The sequence below is a fragment of the Perognathus longimembris genome, chromosome 7, assembly GCF_023159225.1.
Source record: "Perognathus longimembris pacificus isolate PPM17 chromosome 7, ASM2315922v1, whole genome shotgun sequence".
NCBI classification, from domain to species: domain Eukaryota; kingdom Metazoa; phylum Chordata; class Mammalia; order Rodentia; family Heteromyidae; genus Perognathus; species Perognathus longimembris.
The window spans coordinates 17,906,172-17,925,067 of NC_063167.1; the positions used below are offsets into that span (position 1 = coordinate 17,906,172).

The window sequence follows — 18,896 nt, forward strand, 5'->3', positions numbered from 1 at the left end:
AAGCACAGGGCTCTTTGCTCGCCCGTTCTAAAGTGGTATATCTCTAGCACCAAGCACAGGGATGCATAACTGGTACCCAGTAACTGTTTCTGAATGGCTGAAGATCTACTATGCACCCATCAATGTGTGTTTTGTTTTTGTTTTTGTTTTGGGTGCTGGTGCTGGTGCTGGGGCTTGAACTCAGGACCTTATGCTCTCACTTTGCTTTTTCCATTAAAAGCAGGCACTCTACCACTTGAGTCACACATCCATTCTGGCTTTTTGCTAGTTAGTTGAAAATAAGAATCTTACAGGTTTGTCTTCCCAGGCTGACTTTGAACTACAATTCCCAGATCTCAGCCTTGTGAGTAGCTGGGATTATAGGTGATCCATCAGCTTCTAGCATCCATATGATTTGTGTTGGATTGAGTGGCTAATGGACATAAAGGGCACAGTATCACTGGGGCTCTGGAATCTGAGTCCCGACTTGGGGGCTGAGTACCCCAGAGCCATCACACAGCAGAGAGAGGGACCTAGCAATTGGACCTCCAGGAAGGGAGGAGCAGAGCCTTTAACTTTCATCAGAAAAGAAAGGCAGCCTGGGGAGGCCTGGGTGCCTCCCCAGGTGGGAGGGTGGGAGGAGGAGGGATTCTGCCTTTTCCACACCGTAACTTGCCTGGTGGGATGACTTTGGACAAGTCATGAACTCTGGATGTGGGAGGCCCCAAGGTGCCAGAGGGAGCCAAAAGGAAGCACCGAGCACAGTGCCCTACTTGGCAATTGTTGGCTTTCTCTGGCCTTGGGCTTATTCTGGGAGAGGATGAAGTGAAATTCATCTTTTTGGCTCTTTTCTCCCAGTTTTAACTTCTGACCCAGCTGGGATGGGATGGGGGGGTGGGTGCGGATAGGAGAATCTGAGATTCCCAGAGCCTAGCCAGGGTCCTGGGATATATGTAGGCTGGACTCTGCCGAGTGTGCACGAAGCTGAGCCAGAGGTCCAGCCTGGGCCCTCATTTGCTCTGGGATTTGGTTCAGTAGCCCATTTTCTCTGCCTTGGTTGCTTTACCTGTAAAATAGGGTTAATAAGGGACATTTTCCTTAGATAATTATTTAATTAGAATATGGGTATATGGGAATTAGTATTTATGTTACTATTCACCTCTGGCTGAGGAGGCTTCAGGAAGGGCCCTGGAGTTCTGAGAAGTTCTAGTCATTGTACATATTATTGTCATTTATTGCATGTTTCCTATATGATCTTTAGGTTACATAGACCTGACTTGCTTCTTCGTTGTGTGACCTTAAACAACAAGATATTTAATCTCTTGGAGCCTCAGTTTCCTTATTTGTAAAATGAGAATAGTGAGAAAACCTCCCTCTTTCCTAAGGTTCTAGGGCAGATTCAATTTTGAAGCACATGATGTGTACCCAATAAATGGTCGTAATGATTGTTGTTATAGTTGTCATTACAAGGGATGAACATTACTCAGAGATTATAAAGATGTTCCCCGTAGGACAGTGGAAATCAGGACTTGGAGGGAACTGCTGGGGACAGGTGGGTGACAATATAGACAGATAGGCTCCAAAAGGTATCTGTGTGCAAGGTAAAGGAGGAGTGGCCTCATGGAAATAAGAATCTATCTCCTGTTCCTAGTTTATCTGAGTTAACTTGTACCCACTCTATGCCTGGCCCAATGCTGGGCATAGTCCTTGCCCCCTGGGGAGCTCTCGTCGTCTAGTTGGGCAGAAGGACCCAGACACCAGCAACTCGGCTTTTGAGGGATGCACTGGTTGGTGTGCTAAAGCAAGGCAGTGGCCAGTAGAAAGGCCTTTCCAACGAGATCGTGCCCAGTGAGCAGAACCCGGGGGAATGCCCCTGAAAAGACAGGCTCAGGAGAGTTGACCTAAGGGAGATGGGAGCCACTGGAAATGAAGTGGGGAGGGGCAGGTGAGAAGTGCTGAGATTATTAGGTTGAGGCTGTTCCATGGAGCAAGGGTGGATATGAAGTCTGTTTAGGAGTGGAGCCAGGAGGAGAGGATAATGGACTGAAGGGAGTGGGCAAGGGGAAACAGAGGTGAGGGTGACATCCTGGGGTCTGGGGTAACTGTGCCTGGGGGGCAGGGGAGTATTTCTGGCTGAGGGCTGCATCTGGGAGGAGGAGCCAGCACTGGGCTTAGGAGGGGTGAAAGCCATCCCTTGGCTCCTTTGGAATCCCTCCCCGCCCTTTTCCACAGCAGCTGTGTCTGAGCTGGACATACAGGCCCCTGGCCATTAAGGCCTAGAGATCTGGCTTCTTGAGTATTTCTTGTGGTGACCCTTGTGAATCTGCCAGGGATGAGAGCATTTTGGGGTAGGGGCTTGGCAGGGGCCATGCGGTGCGGAGAAGCCCTGGGGTCTAGGCCTCTCAGTCACTGAATGTGTAGGTGACCTCAGAAGTCATTCTTTTTCTCTTCCCCTCCTTTTCCTGGTTTTGCATGTGCAGATACAAAAAAAACCTGTTTTGCCTGCCCTCAAAAGATGGAGTGATAACAGGTTACAAGGGACAACAAACAGTTATTAAGCACTGATATGGGCTCCATTGGGAGCCCAGAGATGACTCAACAAGTTCCTGCCTCTCAGGTGCACTGTGAGCTCAGGGCCATTGGTGCTTAACTTATTCGTGGCATCAGGAGTAAAGGGACCAAAGCTGGGATCAACCTTTATTTATTTTTATTTTTTTGGTGCCAGTACTGGGGCTTGCACTTGGGGCCTAGGTGCTGTTCCTTAGCTTTTTCACTCAAAGCTGGCACCAGTTCTACTTCTGGCTTCTGGTGGTTACTTGGACCTAAGAGTTTCTTGGACTTCCCTGCCTGGGGCTGGCTTGGAACCGTGATCCTCAGATCTCAGCCTCCTATGTATCTAGGATTATAGATATAAGGAACAGACATATCATGCACAGGGTGGAGAGGCCTGTAGTGTGGTGTGGCTGGAGTAGAAAGGGGGAGCCAGGCAGTGATGGGGAAAGTGGGGCAATACCACAGCATGTGGAGCAGGCCATTCCCTCCCTGCTCCTGCCCCAACCCTTCTCATTTCAGCCCAGGCAGACCCAGTAGCTCCATCTCAGGAGTCAACAATCTGGGTTCCCTCCAACCCTGCCACAGACAAGCCAAATAGCCTCAGGCATTCATCTGTCCTCTCTGTACCTCAGTTTCCACCTCAGGCAAATGTAGACAGCAGGTCTTCCTCTCAAGGAGGTGTTGGGGCTTCCAGTAACATCATCCCCCCAAACCACATAGCCCAATGTCTACATGTATGTGCACCCCCTAACAGGAACTCTTAAATTGTCACTATTTAGACTCCTCACCCCTCTGCCCCACCTCTATATCCCCTGCCTCACTGGCCAACAAAGGAAGGAAAAGATTAAGAAATGAGACTAAGTCTCCAGAGGGGGCCAGCCCCACTGCCCAGCTGGTGCTCCTCCTGCCCCTTACCCCCTTTGGCCTCAGGCCCAAGGACTCTCAGTCCTCAGGACTGGACAGCCTCCACCCTGTAGCCCAGAGGAGGGTCCCTGGCTAGAGACCACCGCTATCAGCAGCCTGGAAACAGGGACAGGTATTTGGGAAATGTGAAGGTTTATTCTTCCTCCCCGTGGAAGGTGCTAATCAGGCTCTTTATTTCTGGTGTTCAGGAGAAGAGTAAGTCTGATGCGTCATCACTGGAGGGCAGAGCTGGATTCCTGAGCTTCCTGGGTTGTACTGCTAGACACCAGCTCCTTTCCTGTATAGATGGGGGAACTTCAGACTAGAAGGGACAGCTGGTGGTGCAAGGTCATTCAGCAGGGATCAGGCTTCTGGATGCTTTTTGTTCCGTCCCCCTAAATGGAACTGGTGTGGTGATCCTGGCCATCATTTCACCTCTCAGCCTCAGTTTTCTCTGTTGTGGTATGGGGCTGATTTTTGCTGTGAGGACAGACAATATTATAGCTCAGGCATTAGTGAGCCCTCAAAGAGCTCAAGGAAGGTGTTTCTGGTCTTGTAAATGCTGCTTCTTATAAAACTCCTGCCCTATCCATCCCTGTCCAGGGACTTGGACTTTGATGTGGTTTCTTTTTAAATTTTTTTTATTATTTTTTAATTTTTTTGTGTGCTGGTACTGGGACTTGAACTCAGGGCATGGGTACTGTCCCTTAGCTTTTTTATTCAGGGCTGGTGCCCTTACCACTTGAGCCACAGTTCTGCTGGATTGGCTTCAAATTGTGATCCTCAGGTCTCAGCCTCCTGAACAGCTACCATTATATGCTCAAACCCTAAGCCACTGGTGGGTTCCTATCCCCCTTCCCTCCCTTTCTTTCTTTTCTTTTTTTTTTTTTGGCCAGTCCTGGGCCTTGGACTCAGGGCCTGAGCACTGTCCCTGGCTTCTCTTTGCTCAAGGCTAGCACTCTGCCACTTGAGCCACAGCGCCACTTCTGGCAATTTTCTGTATATGTGGTGCTGGGGAATTGAACCCAGGGCTTCATGTATACGAGGCAAACTCTCTTGCCACTAGGCCATATCCCCAGCCCCCTTTCTTTCTTTTCTTTCTTGCCAGTCCTGGGGCTTGAACTCAGGGCTTGGGCTCTGTCCCTGAGCCCCTCTGTGATCAAGGCTAGCGTTCTACCAGTTGAGTCACAGCAGCACCACTTCTGGATTTTTCGGAGTAGTTTTTATTGGAGGTAAGGGTATCACGAACTTCCCTGCCTAGGCTAGCTTTGAACCACAATCCTCAGATCTCAGTCTCCTGAGCAGCTAGGATTATAGGTGTGAACCACAGGTACCCAGCAATTTTTTTTTTTTTTAGACAGGGTATTTCTATGTAGCCCAAGTTGGCCTAGAACTCATGATCTACCTGCCTCAGCTGGGATTATCGCCATATGCCCCCACACCCTAGCTTTATAGGGTTTCTTATTGAACAAATGAAACCAGATAAACCAGCTTTAAAGACAGAGGCTCAGCATCTTTTCCCTCTCCAGTTAGTTGGGACACTCTAGCCTCACCCAAGACAGTTCCCTTCTGTAGTCCCCTCTGATTGGTTGCTACTTCAAGTGCTTTGGAAAGGAAGAAAGTAGAAAGAGTCCTGCCCCACCCAGGCCTAGGCCCAGGGCATAGAGATGGACTGTGAACTCTATGGAAACTGCCATCCAGGAACTAGGAGGGCTCAAAGACTCCAGGAAATAGCCTGAAAGAGAAAAACATTGGATGCATGATCTAAAGCAAGTCTATCAACATATTTTTACCCCAGGGCCTTTGCACTTACTGGCCCTTGGGCCTAGAACACTGCTATCTACAAATACCATCTTGCATCTTGGGTAATTGCTTCATCTCTTTATATTTTTGTGTAAATATAATTTTTTTGATTTGCATTCCTTTTTAATTCACTTTAAAAAAATTAATTTTTATTATGCTATTTAAAATTGTAACACTTTTCCTGAATCTCAGTACTTCCTTGTCTTCCCTGCCTGTTTTCCTCAGTAGCATTTATCACCATTGGACTTTATAATATATTTACTTGAGCCACAGCTCTACTTTTTTTTTTTGCCAATCCTGGCTTCTTTTTGCTCAAGGCTAGCACTCTACCTCTTGAGCAACAGTGCCACTTCTGGCCTTTTCTGTTTATGTGGTGCCCAAGAACTGAACCCAGGGTTCTGTGCATGCTAGGCAAGCACTCTACTGCTAAGCCACATTCCCAGCCCTACTTTTGGCTTTTATTTGGTAGTTTATTAGCAATCAGAGTCTCATGAACTTTCTTGTCCAGGTTGGCTTTAAACCAAGATCCTCAGCTCTCAGCCTCCTGAGTAGCTAGGATTATAGATGTGAGCCACTGGCACCCAGCAATATACTAGATTTTATTGATGGTTTATTGTCTGTCTTCCTGTACTGGAATGTAAACTCAATGATGATGGTGATGTTTGTCTTGTTCAGTATCAAATCATATGTATCCAGAACAATGTCTACAGCACATAGTAAGTGCTTAGTTAATATCTGTGGAGGGAATTAATGAGTAAAAGAAGCCTCTTTGCCTCTCTGGGGTTGGCACTGTATTGCACACACAGTGGATTCTCAATAAAGAATTGGATGAGGGAGCATGAATTGTAAGGAAAAAGTGAGTGCTCATCAACCTCCCCATTTGCCAAATAATACATTGGCTGGGTCAACTTGGAGGCCTTTTCGCTTCTGATATGTTCTGCCTGGCATCAGTTTTAGTTGGAGTGCCCAATCTTTTGTTTCCAAGCCTGAGCTATGCAGAATTTCTAGTTGGAGCTGTTGGGCCCACAACGCTTAATTATGTCATTATTGATAATTAGCACTTAGGCCCACACTACCCAGCTTTTTGTCTTTCAGCAGAAATCACAGCAGAGAGCTGTGCTATCCAGCGGGGGTCCAGCCTGGAGCAGATTTCCTGGAACAGTCCCTTTCCTGATTCTGAGCCCATAACTTAGGGAGGCTACAACAGAGGCACCCGCAGCCTAGGGGCACGTGGGTCAGCAGTTTAGCTGCTGTTTGCCCTGCACAGTATCTTGTCAAGTTTCTTCCTGACACTCTCTGCCTTCTTTATGCCTGGATTGGTATAATGGGGGCTCCCCTCAGCCCTAGGGGAGCAAGTTGTAGGGTTTCCAAGTGTTCACTGGGCAGGGACATATTCTGATACTCAGGGTTCAGCTACTGTGGGTGGAGGAAATAACACAGGAGCCCAGGCTTAGTCCCTGCTTAGCTGCTGGGGGAGCTTGCCACATCACTCCTTCTCAACAGCCCTCAGCCTTCTCATCTGTCAAGTAGAGATAAGGATGCCTGCTTGGTTTCACTGCGGAGGAAAGATGGAGCAATGTGATGGGAATGAGTTCTAGAGTTAGAAGCACAAAGTTTCTTTTTTTTTTTTTTTAAAGTTTTTATTATAAAACTGATGTACAGAGAGGTTACATTTTCACACGTTAGGCATTGGATACATTTCTTGTACTGTTTGTTACCTTGTCCCTCAACACAAAGTTTCTTAACTATGTTTTTTCCTAGCTGTGTGACCACGGGAAAGTTATTTTACTTTGCTGATTTCACTTCCCAAATGGGGCAAGAAATGGATGTTAAAAATATTTGTACACACTCTATAGGGTTCATTGTGAGATTCAATCAGGCACCAGAAAGGTGGCATTAATAGAAAGCATCAGAAAATGTTCCTGCCCAGGGAAAATTAGGAAACTATAAATAGGTCCCCTAGGGGTTGGAGATCCCCACTGTACCAGGCCAGGTCTAGAGGATGTGGTACTGGGGATTGAACTCAGGGTGTAGACACTGTTTCTGACCTTTTTTGTTCAAGGCTAGTGCTCTACCACCTAAGCCACAGCTCCATTCAGGCTTTTTGGTGGTTAATTAGAGGTAAGAGTCTTGCAGACTTTCCTGCCCAGGCTGGCTTCAAACAATGAGCCTCAGATCTCAGCCTCCTGATACCTAGGATTACAGGTGTGAAACAGTGTCTGGTTTGGGACATGGATTCTTTCTGCTTGGTTGATAATAGACTTAAAATAAAAATCTTACTCAAGTCTGGGCATGGTGGCATATGCCTGTAATCTGTAATCTCTCTGCTCAGGAAGCTGAGGCCAGGAGGATTACAAATTCAAGGCTATCTTGAACTAGATATCTAGTTCCAGGCCAGCCTGCACAGTGAGACCCTACCTCAGAAAAAGGAAGTGTGTGTGTGTGTGTGTGTGTGTGTGTGTGTGCGCTTGGTGGTGTGGTACATATCTGTAATCTCAACTAGCCTGTAATCCCAGCTACATGAGAGGCTGAAGTAGGAAGATTGAGAGACCAAAATAAGAAGCAATGAGCTAGAGGTATAGCCCAAATAGAGCTCTTCCCTAGTAAGCTCAAAGCCCTGAGTTCAAATGTCATAAACACCAAGTGGGGGGAGGAAGGAAGGGACTTCCAGTGAGGACACAGCGAAAAGGTGGCTGTCTGCAGGCAGAGAGGGGAGCCCTCACCAGAACCTGACCAAGCCGCCATCCTCATTTTGGGTTTCTAGGCTCCAGATATTATATTTTGGCCATCTAGTCTTTGATTTTATTTTTTTCTATTTGTCTGGGAATTAAAGCTAGGGCCTCAGGTAAGTACTCTACCACTGAACACCAATTCCACTCCTAGCCTTAGTTGTTACTGGTGTGTGTGTGTGTGTGTGTGTGTGTGTGTGTGTGTGTGTGTGCATGTGTGTGTGCGTGTTAGTGTATACTGGTACTGGGGCTTGAACTTAGGGCCTTGAGCTTTCTTGTGCTCATGGCTGGTGCTCTATCACTTGAGTTATGCCTCCAGTCCTACTTTTTGCTAGCTACAGTAATTGGAGCTAGAGTCTTAAGGAGTTTTCTTCCCAGGTTGGCTTTGAACCTGGATTCTCAGATCTCAGCCTTCTGTATTGCTTGGATTACAGATGTGAGCCACTGGTGCCTGGCTACATTGTTATTTATTTATGTATTTATTTATTTATTTTTGTTGGTCATAGGGCTTGAACTCAGCGCCTGAGCACTGTCCCTGAGCTCTTCTGCTCAAGGCTAGCACTCCACCACTTTGGGCCACAGTGCCACTTCTGGCTTATGAGTGGTTAATTGGAGCTAAGATGTTTTATGGGGCCTATTCTGCCCAGGCTGGCTTTGAACTGCCATCCTCAGAGCTCAGCCTCCTGAGTAGCTACAGGTTTCTTCCAACTCAGATATTCCTAGGTTTTATGGCTTCAGATTTTGGTCAGGCCTCCAGCTCTGTAGAGCAAGTGTAGCAGGACTTGGAAAAAGGCAGTGATAGAATCCTGTTGTAAGGGTTAGAAGATGTGGCTTCAGATTTGCGTTGTGCTAAGTCAGTCTGTGTAAGTGACTAGCCCAGAATCACAAAGACGATTTATAGCAGATTAAAGTTTACAATTTACTTGTAGTCTCTTATTTCCTTCTTTTCCTGCTACCATGCTCACGGGCTTTGTGAGGCCTGGAAATAAGCCTGACCACAGCTGGGTCATTGACTCTGAGTCTCTGTAGCTTGTCCTATTCCTGACTTCACCAGTTTTAGAAGAGCCTCAGCTTGCAGGTGGGCGGGCCTCTCTGTTTCTGGGGAAACCCTCTAGGACCTGAGAATGTTCCTTGCCCTAGGGAGAGCGATTTAGTGTGTTAAGCTTGGGTAAGCTGGAGGCTTTGTTGGATCAGGGTCACAGGCTCCCTGCAGCTGGTAAGAGAAGAGGCTTGGGAGGGTCACGCAAGTCCTGATCCTTGCTTGCTTCCTTAGATGTTCCAGGACTACAATCAACAGCAGTTACTACAGCCTCTCCTTGGAGTTGGCGGTTATTGTTCATTCATATAATTTCTAAGCTGTTTTCCTGAGAGTGATATGAAAAACATATGCAATAGAGGCTACTTGACACAGGGCTGATCACCTGACAGCCTAAGCTGTAGTTTGTTTCTTCACGGGCACTTGAGGCTCATAATATTTTCCAAGGCTACTCTGAAGCCAAATGTGATAGTGTATTATAAAGGACTCTGACCTGGTACATAGCAAATACTTCATAAATGTACTTGTTAGTATTTTTAGATTTCTTTTTTTTGTGGTGCTAGGGATTGAACCCAGGGTTTTGTGTGGGCTAAGCAAGCCTAAGCCTGAGCCCCACCCCCAGGAGTTACTGTGCTTGCAAAGCAGGTACTCTAGCCCCCTTTGTGTACTGGTTATTTTCAAGATAGCCATTGTGCTTACTTTCCTCATAGCTTGGGATGACAGTTGTATGCCACTTTGCCCAGGCACTGGTGGGAGTCGTGTGTGTGTGGGGGCGGGGGCGCTAGTCTCAGGGCTTGAACTCAGGGCTTGGGTGTTGTCCCTGAGCTTTTTTGCTCAACACTAGCACTCTATCACTTGAGCCATAGCTCCACTTGCAGTGATTTGGTGGCTAATTGGAGATAAGAGCCTTATGGACTTTTCTGCCCAGGCTGGCTTCAAACCATGATCCTCAGATCTCAGCCTCCTGAGCAGTTAGGATTATAGGCATAGGACATCAGTACTCTTGAAATGGAGTCTTGTAAACTCTGATGCCCAGGTTGGCTTTGAACTGTGATCACCTGATCTCTGCTTTCCAAGTATCTCAGATAATAGGTGTGAACCACTGTGCCTGGCATATCTATCTATCTATCCATCCATCCATTTATTTATTGAGACAGGCTCTTCTTTGTAGTCCTGGCTGGCCTTAACTTTGTGATCCTCTTATTTTAACCTTCTGAATGCTGGGATTACAGGCATGTGCTACCATGCCTGACTAGTTACTAGTTATTTTTCTGTATTGTATGTGCCGGAACTGAGCTTGAACTCAGAACCTTAAGCTCCTACTCAGCTTGTTTGCTCACAGCTGGCACTCTACCTCTTGAGCCTTACCTACAGTTGGAATTTTACTCGTTAATTGGAGATGGGATCTCATGGACTTTTTTGCCTGGTCTGGCTATGAACTATGCTCTGCTGATCTTAGCCTTCTGAGTAGTTATGATTACAGGTGTGAGCCACCAGTGTCCAGCCAATTGTTAATTTTTTTATTAATTAATCATCTCAAGTTTCTTTTAATTCAAATATTTCTAGGTCTTACAGTTGTATATTTTAGCTTAGTTTCCAGCTCTGGAAAGTAAATGTAGCTACACTTGGACCAGAGCCCTAAAGGAAAGACTAGGAGGATGGAATTTGTTTGGGCTGTGCCACCACTGTGCTGTGTAACCTTGGGCAAGCGATGTCTAGTCTTTGGATTAATATTTCAATCTGTTTAAAAGTTCATAGGTTGGGCTGGATGTCTCTAAGGGCCCAACCATTTCTAACATTTGGGAGTCTAGAGACTGCCAGGAATGTCTTAGCCACTGTCCCCTGAGTCCTTTTGTACTATTTCAACTTCGTCCCTATTCTTCTTGTTTCTGGGCTGTCTCCTTGGCAGTCTCCATGTACAGATTTTAATCGCATTTGGGTTTTTTGATTTTGTACACAGAAATCTCTATGAAAACTAGGTAGAGCTTTATTGAGTAAGCAAGCAGACAAGCAAACAGAAAGCAGAGAAACAGACAAATAGAAAGGCAGGGGCACACTTTAACAGACTATGGGTGCTCTCAAAGGGAGAGAGACACCATAGAAAACTTTCTTTTTTTTTTTTTAACCAGTTCTGGGGCTCGAACTCAGAGCATGAGCACTGTCCCTGTCTTCTTTTTGCTCAAGGCTAGCACTCTACCACTTGAGCCCCAACGCCACTGCTGGCTTTTTCTATATATGTGGTACTGAGGAATTGAACCCAGGGCTTCATGTATATGAGGCAAGCACTCTACTACTAGGCCATATTCCCAGCCCCCACAGAAAACTTTTTAAGAACATTTTTGTAAGAATATGCATCTTATCAAAGAGGTGTAAGCATACTCTATGATTCCAAACACAAGAGACAAGCTATTGTACAAAAGTACCCCATCTGCTAGTTACTTTTGCCTTTATTTCAGAATGGAAATGCTACATTCAATGCATCCTAAAAAAGTCATTAGTCATTAACATTTATCTAATTTGGATAAAGGACATTTGTTAAGTACCATTTTTAAGAGAGAAAAATGGTATATAACCTAATTATCCAATTACAGGGTTAACTATTACAGACAACTACTTGATAGCTTTGTTAAAAATGATGATACAGATGCCAGCAATGTCTTGCTTTTGTGTGTGTATGGAGAGGTGAGGGGTTGGTACTGGGACTTGAACTCAAGGCCCTAGGCTCTCACTTAGCTTTTTCCACTCAAGGCTGACACTCTACCACTTGAGCCACACCTCCACTTTTGCATTTTGCTGGTTAAGTGGAGATAAGAACGTCTCAGATTTTTCTGCCTGGGTTGGCTTCAAACTGAGATTCTTAGATCTCAGACTCCTGGGTGGTTATGATTACAGGCATGAGCCACTGACACTGATTTGATGGTAATTTTCCCTGATTGGTGACTTTACAATGTTTTACATTTTTATTTAACCATATTCTTACTTTACATTTTCTAAAAATTTCTATGAATAATTCTAGTAAATAATCCTAATAAAAAACAATCCCCTGGAAAGATATTCCACTATCTGAGCAATAATTCCTATCCTGTTACAGCTTTTTTTATTTATCATTAGGCTCAGAAGGTCTACAATGATGGCAATTTTATGACCATGGGCAGAAAGGAAGGCACTACTTTTCATGTACTTTTGGCACCAGGACTGGTTTTATTCTGAAGTGACTATTCAGAACACTGCGGATGGGCCCAGCTTTTAAAAGCCCAGGTCATCTCTTGTTGCCCTCCATAACAAATGTTTTCCATGAGCCCTATCACTGGGGCTTCAGGCCAGCTGTGTCCCTAATCTGCTTATGTCCCAGATTTGGGTATGGTTTAGACTAACTCCCCTACCCTGCCCCTTCTTTCTTCCAATCTCATGTCCTCCAGGTCATCAGAGGTCTCATCTACCCTCCCTGGTTCACTCCACTGGGGTATCACCTAATTTTACCACTTAATTTTACACTCTTTCGTGCAGCTGCTGTTTGCTTTTGCTGGGGCTCAGATCACAAAGGGGCAGGATTAAGATTTTTTCATGCTGTCCTTTTCTTTCCTTCTTTCTCTCCCTTCCTTCCTTCCTTTCTTCCTTCCTTCCTTCCTTCTCCCCCCCTCCCTTCCTCCCTCCCTTTCTCCCTCCCTCCCTTCCTCCCTCCCTCCCTGCTTCTTTATTTCTTTATTTCTATCTTCCTAGTGTCCTTGACCACTCCAGGGGCTAATAGGCAGCTAATAGGGCCTGTATTCCCTAGGAAGGAGCCCAGGGAGTGGTGGAGGAGGAAGTGGCAGGCTCAGCTGGCAGGCGGGATAGAGATGGTCCCTAGAGACCTCAGCCCAAGCCTTGGAGCATAGCACAGACTCCACTTACAAGTGAGCTTGAAGCTGAACCATTTCTGCCTAGGAAATTAGTCTCAGAGATGGTGATTGGTACCCAAGGCAGCCTCTGCAGGGTGAGCTGGGACTGGATGTCTGGTTTGGCAGATGGGCATAGGAGTAAGGATAGTTTTTCTGTTTTCAGAGTGGATGTTATTTATCTCTCCAGTTCCCAGTATGGGATGGTCCCAGCTATGCTCAGAGATTGGACACTTAGACTAATAGGTGATTATATGTAATTTGTTATTATTTTTTAAAGTTCTCATGTGTGTAGATGGTACACTAGTTTACAAAGCCCTTTCATTTCCAAGGTAAGAATTAAAATTCAGTGCTGCAATCCAGGATTTACAAAACCCAGACCAACAGATTTTAGTATGACATTGCATGACATTCTCAAGCTAACTGTTATTTACATCTGCCTTGTGTCTAACCTTCTGTTAGCTTTATTATCTCCATTTATTTTCAGGGTAGTAATTAGGATAATTATTAAATACTCCAAATTTTGTCCATCTATCAAGCATCTTCAACTGTGTGCCATTGTCCAGCACTTCAAGGCAACAGAGACTTTTAGTTTTCATGAATCTGGATTTGGTGGTGGTAGAAGTGGTCATCTGTCTAGGGACTGATCTTCAGTATTCATCCTTCATGGTATCAGGTTTCCCTAATAGGTGAAGGAAGCCTTTGAGGAACAGAAGTGGTAGGACTAGCACTCCCTGAATCAAAAGCACAGCTGAACTTGGGGACTGGAAGCAAGGGATCAGAGTGTTTATGAACATGTGCTTCACCTCTAGTACACAGAATGACCCTGGCTAAAGTCACTTGAACTTACTAAGCATCACTTTCCTTATTAATAAAATGGGGACAATCCATCTGATTGAATATGTGCATACTTTTGGGGAGATGAACAGAGGGATAAGGTCCCTGTCATGAGCTGGCCAGTCTCCAGGGTCTAAATGACAACAACTTGAGAAAGACAATAAATAAGTAAATAAAGGAATAAATAGCCAGGAGCTGGTGGCTGATACCTATAATCCTAACCACTTAGGAGGCTGCAATCTAAGGTTTATGGGGTGAGGCCAGTTTAGGCAGGAAAGTCAGTGAGACTCTTATCTCCAATTAACCACCAGAAAGCCAGAATGGAGCTGTGGCTCAAGTGGTAGAGGACCAGCCTTCAGTGAAAAAGCTAAGGGATGGTGCCTAGGGCCCTGAGTTCAAGTCCCTGTACTGGCACACACACACACACACACACACACACACACACACACACACCAAATAAGAATGTCAGGTAAGGGTAAATGCTGAGAAAAGTTTGATGATTAAAGCAAGGCAAAAGTGTGCAAGTGGAGGCTGTTATAGCTAAGGCTTTTTGGTCCTCAAGTGGTTTTATGATGTTTAAAACAGGTTTTATGTAATATGCTCAGACCCAACAACTGAATGCTTAGCAAATATTTTATATCAGCCACTCCAAATAGTAATAATGGACACTTATTACTATATGATAGGCACTGTGTTAAGCCCTTTACATTATTTAGTTAATACATAATTAATAATTCTTGCAGTAACTCTGTGAGGTGGGAACTATTATTCTCTTAAATGTATGGGATGAGAAACTGAGGCACAGAGAAGGCCAAACAACTAGGAAATGCAGAGATTGAGCCTTGAATCTAGACAGCTTGCTTCCGGAGGTTGAGCTGAGACTGTGAAGGGACGGTGGTTAGACATCAGGAGACAGTCTAGCTGACATGTGCAGTCTCTGCTCCAGTTTTCTCATCTCTAAAATGAAATACCACAACCTATTTTACCTTCTGGATATCCTGCTTTAAACAGTGCTATCTTCCTGGCTCTGTGGGACTGGGCCAGTTCTGAGAAAGGAAGTATGATGGGTGATGAAGGCCTCTGAAACTTCTGCAGGGAAATAAAATATAACATTAGGGTAATCATCAGGGCCACACTAACTTCACCATGGAAAGTGAATTCCACCAGGGAAGAATTAGAAGAATATTAAATGCAGAAAAGACAGATGGAATCTTGGCGTGCTCTCAATTCTTAGATTCCATTTCCGGCCTTATAAGGGCTGCCAAGAAAGGTGAAGTCTTATCGAATGCCAGGGTTGGAAGCTAATCGATGGGAAAACTGAAGTCCAGAGAATCTAGGTGACTTACCCTAGCTTCCTGGGTACATCTGGGGGGCAGTCCCCTGGGGGTAGATTGTATGTGAGCTCCTTTTTCCCTGTGATTTCCTGATCTCGGCCACTCCCCTACCCTTCACCGAGGAGGCCTCGCTTGTGTTCGGGGCACTGGATACCTTATTCCCCGCCGGGGTGCTGCTGAGGCCAGAAATACCCGGGCTTGGGTTCTAGACAGGGTTTGACTTGCGCATGCGCACGGCGCCTAGGCTCCCTCTCAGCTCCCCTCTCCTCCTTTTCCTTACCCTCCCGGTTCCTTACCGGTGGGGCGGGATGAGGGGGGGGGGCGCGAAGTGGGAGGGGGCGGGAAGGAGACCTGAAGAACCAGAACTTGGCTTCAGCCAATGGGTTGGCGTCCCGCGAGCCAGGCCCCCTCCTTCCCTCCCGCGCCGCCCAATAGGAATTTACTACAATGTTGTGGCGGACCCAGGGGGAGGGGCGTGCGCGGGCGGGCGGGCGGGCTGCGGGCCGGGCGGCCTCGCCTCGCGGAGGAAAGGCGGGAGGGCGCGCGCCGGGGCTGCAGCTCGCCGCTCGCTCGCTCGCTCGCTCCCTCCCTCCCTTCGCCTGTAGGTTTAGTCAGGCAGCGAGCTGCCGGCGGGCCAGCGAGCCACAGAGGGCCCGAGCTTCGGACGCCAGCGCCGCCTCCTGCCTTTGTTCGTCCGACTGTATCCGCGGGCAGGCGCGGGAGCCTGGGCCGGGAGCTACCGGTGAGGTGAGACGCGGCGGCGCCCCGCGGCACGCGAGCCGAGGCCAGGGCGGGAGGGGGCGCGGCGCTGTCCCCGAGGGGACGGTCCCGGAGACCGCGGCGGCGCCGCAGCTTCTTTGTCTTCAGCCCCCCTGCAGGCCCCGGGCAGGTCGCGCGGGCTCGGCCAGCAGCGGACGGGTCTCCCGCCCCCCCCCCCCCTCCCGCCCTGTGCACACTGGACGCTGAGGGCCGGGGCCGGGATGCGGCCTGAGGAGCCCTGGGCGGGCGGCGGCGGGGCAGCTGGTAAGGGGCGGGGTGGGGTGGGGTACACGGGGGCAGCGTTTCAAAGTTAGGCGCGGGGTGTCTTTGCCGCCAGTCCCCTCTGATCCTCCCCACAGGAGCTTTGCCTGGGAACCAGGTGGAGAGAATTGCAGGTTTCAGGCGACGAAGGTGTTGGGGTGCAGCTGCGGCTGGCTTCTCCCCCTCCCCTCGAGGAGGGAGCTAGGGCTGTTTTGAAGAAGTCAGGCAGGATCTGACGGTGGAGGGAGCCAAGCTGCACTTCAAGGCCTCCCCGCCGTGGACACCTGCATCATTTGAAAAAAAAAAATCTCACAAGCCACAGATTCAGTGCCTGTCCCCCTTAATCTTCACGGTTCCCCGAAAGCGAAGGGTTAAAGCCATTCTCAGCGTCGTGACCTCCTTTTGCAGTTCGCGCATCTGTCGGCTTGGAAAGATTTCCCTGGCTGGTGCGGCCGCTGTACCTGTGCGGAGACTGGAGCTGGCTGGCCTCTCAGTGTCATCACCAGGCCGTTATTCTGGGGGAGGCTTTGCCCAAACAAGGTCTTTCTCCCCCAAGAACAGGCATTCTTGGGGGGGGGGCAGGAAAGAGAAAATGATCTCACGTGCACCAAATTGCTGGCGGATTGGTTTCTGGCCACATGATAGTGACTGTCATTCTGGTGTTTCTCTAACTGTACCCTCCCATAAAAGACTACTGGGGGGGGGGATTTGCTGCTGATCAGAAGAAGATAGTTTTAATTCTTCGTTCTTTTTTTCCCCTTCTTTTTAAGACACTGAGCTTTTTTTAGTAGTCTGATTTCACAGCTGCTATTTTGTTCCTTCTGTTTTAGGGAAAATTGCAAGGAATGGTTATGTCTTGTGTCTTGGGTATTATTGTAGTGGATTTATACTTTCTCGAGGATATGCAGTACTCAGTGCTTGTTGCTCATTACTGTGTTGTGTATTGTCAACTTTGCATTTTTTTAAGTTAAGCTTTTAAATCAAACATAATATCCTTTATGAAAGTCTCACTTCAATTTTGTTAGTGTGGAATGAGCCCTCTTTGAGGAAATGTGATGCTGTCATCATTTTCCTTTTCTGTCAATTGAAGACAATACATTTATTACCATATATGTGGTTTTTGTGAATTGGTGCCTGGGGGCTGTTACTATTCTAGCACACAGTAAGCAGTAAATGGCAAATTAAAAAAATGTATACAAATCTGGGGATGTAGCTCAGTGGTAAAGTGCTTTTCCTAGCTTATGTGAAGCTCTGGGTTTGATCCCCAGCACTACAGAGAGAAAAACAGATTGCCTTGAAGTCAAAGTGCTAATGCACATTGCTATCTGCAAGATGATTGTAATTAAGGTAAAGATATCCCTTATTCATATCCCTAGGGACACAAGGGCTATGGGTTTTAGCCACTATTAAAAAGTAAGCTCAAGTTAGGCACTGGTGGCTCATGCCTGAAAACCTAGCTACTCAGGAGGCTGAGATCAGAGGATCGTGGTTCAAAGCCAGCCCAGGCAGGAAAGTCTGTGAGACTCTTATCTCCAATTAGGGAGCTGTGGCTCAAGTGGTAGAGCATTAACCTTGAGCAGAAAAGCTCAGGGACAAGCTAGGTGCTGGTGGCTCGTACCTGTAGTCCTAGCTACTCAGGAGGCTGACATCTGAGGATCACAGTTCCAAGCCAGCCGGGGCAGAAAAGTCCCCATGAGACTCTTAACTCCAATTAACCACTCAAAAACCAGAAGTGGCAGTGGTGCTATGACTCAGGTGATAGAGCACTAGCCTTGAGCACAAAGAGGCTCAGGGACAGTGCTCAGGCCCCGAGTTCAAGCATCAGTACTGACACACACACACACACACACACACACACACACACACACACACACTCAGTGTTGAACTGAAGTTCCACATACCAACTTTCTGATTCCTCTACTAACAAAACTGCTTTTCCTCCTCCCCTCTTGTACAATTTAATTTAGGGCTTAAACTTTAGGCCTCACATAATTTGTTCACCAGTGTTAAATAATTTACTTTCAAGGCAGTTAGTATTACATAATATAAACCAATCTACATTTTCACCTTTAGCATTCTTTTTCCTTTTCTGTTGTACTTTTTTTCCCCTCTCCTTACTGATATTTTCCAGCCAAATAGAAGTGTTCAGTAATGCATGCTTTACAGTTTCTGTACCTTCAGTCATTCAGTTCTATCTTGCTTGTCACTTGCCATATATATGTATGTATGTAGTATGTACATATGTATGTATGTGTGTATATGCCTTCTGAATGTTTTCAGTTGTCTTACCTAAAATAATGTTTCAGATAAAGGGTAATTTGAAGTGTGGAGAAAAGTATCCTATGTAGAAGGAACTTAATTTTTTTTTTTTTTTGCCAGTCTTAGGGCTTGAACTTAGGGCCTGGGCACTGTCCCTGAGGTTCTTTTGCTTAAGACTACCATTCTACCACTTGAGTCACAATGTCATTTCTGGCTTTTTCTGTTTATGCAGTACTAAGGAATCCAACCCAGGGCTTCATGCATGCTAGGCAAGTACTCTACCACTAAGCCACATTCCCAGCCCCTTAAGTTTTTTGTTATTATTGTTTTGCTTTAAATTTTCTTTGAGCTTCATTAGTATGGCCAATCAGTTGAGTTTTCTTTAACTGATGTTTGTAAAAAAGATTTTAGGTCCTAATGTGTCATCAATATGTGTAGCCCTTAGAGTAATGGTAGAGTAGGTTTCTTTTCTGCATAGAGCTAAAAACGCTAATGCTTGGAAACCAGCTCTTTACAAATAAACTAATAGATGGAGGTCTTATCTTTTATGTAAATCTTTGCTTGCATT

The 18,896-nt window shown here is 46.5% G+C and overlaps 1 protein-coding gene across 24 annotated transcripts in view; it reads left to right on the top strand.

The window, feature by feature from the left end:
• The window catches only part of Epb41 (erythrocyte membrane protein band 4.1), a 160,911-nt gene that overhangs the window by 5,657 nt on the left and 136,358 nt on the right, over window positions 1-18,896 (top strand). For 4 of the 24 annotated variants that reach the window (XM_048350672.1, XM_048350674.1, XM_048350673.1 and 1 more), the window contains exon 1: window positions 15,598-15,796. The exons of 2 other annotated variants lie outside the window; for them this stretch is intronic. The gene's annotated coding sequence lies outside the window, so the exon portion shown is untranslated. Of the gene's footprint in view, window positions 1-15,587; window positions 15,797-18,896 lie in introns of those variants that run through there. 18 more of the 24 variants (XM_048350679.1, XM_048350680.1, XM_048350676.1 and 15 more) reach the window with 13 other exon arrangements.